Genomic DNA, 3,237 nt, shown 5'->3' with positions numbered 1-3,237 from the left:
ATAATACCTATACAATTCCTATAAGTTACTCCTTTCTGAGTGACAATACACACGCAGACACACTCATGTGCATAGTCATTGTAACAAATGCATGCACACACAAAGACTGTAGAGGTAAATTATGTCATTTGTCTTCAAATGTCAAAATCTAGGTCAAATCACACTCTACCCTGCACGATCATATACAGTCCGACACATTCGTCTGATCTCAGCGCACTGTAATATGATACACTTCTCGACCCACACCGATCCAAACACACATCCCCTGCAGGATGGGTATATTTAACCCTCGACGTCTCCTCGCATTACTGCAGCCATTATCTGTTAGTTAAAGTCTGGGATGTGTGTGTAGGGTTCTCTGCCTCCCTGACCAGCTGCTGAACTCTCACACACTCCTGGAAAACACGCAGCTCGTTTGTCACGCAGTTCACTGACAGTAAAAGGTCATCGCCGCCCATCGCTGCGAGCCAGAAACAGCGGCCTCCATATTACCCAGCACAACGCATTTGTTTAAGACTGGGAAGACACACACACGCATGCATGCACACACTCCGAGCTTTATCTAATCTAGGCCACCTGTCTGTGCTTCTGCCTCCCATGGTGGCGGAGGGACGTGAAGTGTAGATGACTCTGTGTAACAATGCTCAGGCTCTTACAGTCATCTGCACATAACACTGTCACTAAATGAGCACTGAGACCCTTATTCTGCTCGCCAGACACCTCAGAATGGACAGAGAGACGACACTTTCTCACTTTATGAATAGAGGTAGGTTGTATTAGTCTCTCTGCAGTGGAAAAATACAGGTTTTCTTGGACATTAACTAAGCAGAGTGAGACCTGCTCGCATCTCTCTAAATATGAATATGCATGCACGATTTCTAAACCGCAGAAAGCACGATTTTTCTTCCAGCCCCCTTAGTGTGCAATCTGAATGCAGTGCGCCTATATATAGCGTGAGAACAGAACAAAGCGGGTTTACCGTTAGGACATGAGATTTTTTGGTTACACTTTATTTTAAGGTGTTGTAGTTACATTGTAGCTCCTCAAATAATTACTGAGAAATATTAAAGGTGCTCTAAGGAGAGATGTCCTAGACAACGACTAACGTTAGAATTATATTCTCTTGAATTTTGATATGGCCGACACACGACCAAAGAGACGACGTTCCGATGAACAAATAGCAAAGAAGAGGGAAAGGGAAGCACGGAAGGGAGGGGGAGGGGACCGGATGAGGAGGAGGGAGGGTTTTGTTTGACAATACTTCGAATATCAACAAGAAGTGACGTCACCCAACATCGCTTAGAGCACCTTTAATTAACTACATGTACTTACTGTAGAGTTACAGTTAGAGTTTGGGTTTGGTTTAGGGTTAGTTACTTGGAATTATGCACAATTTACTGTTAGTAGTATAGTAAGTACCTGTAGTAATGTGTAATGTTTGATGCTGCAAAAGACGAGAGGGTAATGGTTAAAGATGTCTGTCTAGTGACACGTTCTGCACCAGTTGAACACAATTTGATAATACAGGCATTTGCGAACCTCACAACATATGAAAAGGGTTATATAAAGAATGACTGACTCACACCATCATGCATCATTTATGCAAAGATATTGCGCCCGCAAATATCGTCAGTAAAGGCACCTTCGAAAACAAATATTATACAGACAAATAAGGAAATATTGTTTCAAAACTGTGATTAAAATCGAAATTGCATATTGATAAAAAATCGGGATAGTATTTTTTTTGTCCGTATTGCACAGCCTTAGTCTCACACATCGTATGCTTTCATGGTATGGAAAGGAACAGCAAAATCATTCTTCTAAATGTTCTTTTGGGTTTCAAGAAGAAAACATTGAAATCATTTTCAAAAATGTCATTTTTTGGGACATTTCCCCCCCATATTGTAGGGTTTATCAATTCTGAGGTGAGTGCAAACAACATGGACAAAACACATGGGCTATATATGTATTTGTTTGTTTAGCTATCTGTTGCTTATGCTGGAATGCAGGTATTTCTGATGTTTGTTTGTTTTGTTTTTTTTTTGTTTTTTTCTGTCCTTATTGAAAAGATTTATTTTTGTTGCTGGACCATCAGGACCTTCAATATAGCTAAATATTTGAAACATTTTTGAAACAATGACAGTAGCTAAAAGAGTAACACAAATGTTTCAAATATCTTGCTATATATATACAATGCAACCATGATATTTTGTTAATTATTGCATGGTGGCATTTGTGACATCTCTCTTTGCAAGTGCTTCTTTTAACTGGTACAGTTAACTTAAAGCTGAACTGGCTAGTGCACATCACATAAATACACTGTATATCTTACTATTAATATTACTACAGCAGTGCAAACCATTGACTTAATCACATGAGGACAATTTTAAAATGGTCTGAATGTATATGTGTGTGGATGTAATTTCAGCTGAAGATTTAGCTTTGCATCACATAAATTACATTTTAAAATATATTCAAATAGAAAACATATGTTTAAATCTGAATAATATTTTACAATACTTCTGTTTTCACTGTATTTTTGATCGAATAAAAGCAGGCTTGGTGAGCAGAAGAGACTTCTTTTAAGAGCATTTAAAGAATCTTTCCTCCCCGAACATGTGTGTGTTGTGGAGTTCATGTGGGTGTTTGCTGCACCAGAGGTGAAGTGAGTGTGTATCTGTCAGCCTGAAGGTGCATCTGACATCATCAGGTCATAACATCTGACCTCTGACCTCTCTCTGGTCACACACACAAACACACGCCACCATGTCTGAACCCACTGGCTTCATCAACAATTGAACGATTCCCAGAGAACTGGTCAGTAACACTTTATTTTACAGTGTTTTTGTTACACGTTACGTGTACTTACCATAGTAATAACAGTAAATTATGCATAATTGCATGCAACTAATCTTAAACCAAACCCTAATCCTAACCATAACCCTATAGTAAGTACATGTAGTTAATTAAATTTACTCAGTGCATAAATGTATAATTACATAATTAGGTATTACATATACATATAATTACGGTAACAAGGACACCTTAAAATAAAAAGTGTAACCAATTGATCATCACATAGAGACCTGGACACTGATTTGATGGATTAATATCTGCTAACTCTTTATTTTGATGTAGACATTCAACTGATTATAAGTAACTTTACTAACCGAACTCTAACCGAACAGTGTACTAATACTCTAATGAGGGTTAGTTGACATGTTGTTGCAAAGCTCC

Source organism: Squalius cephalus (assembly GCF_949319135.1).
Source record: "Squalius cephalus genome assembly, chromosome: 9".
In the NCBI taxonomy this organism is placed as follows: domain Eukaryota; kingdom Metazoa; phylum Chordata; class Actinopteri; order Cypriniformes; family Leuciscidae; genus Squalius; species Squalius cephalus.
The sequence above is the reverse complement of the archived record's forward strand: the minus strand, read 5'-3'. Positions refer to the sequence as shown.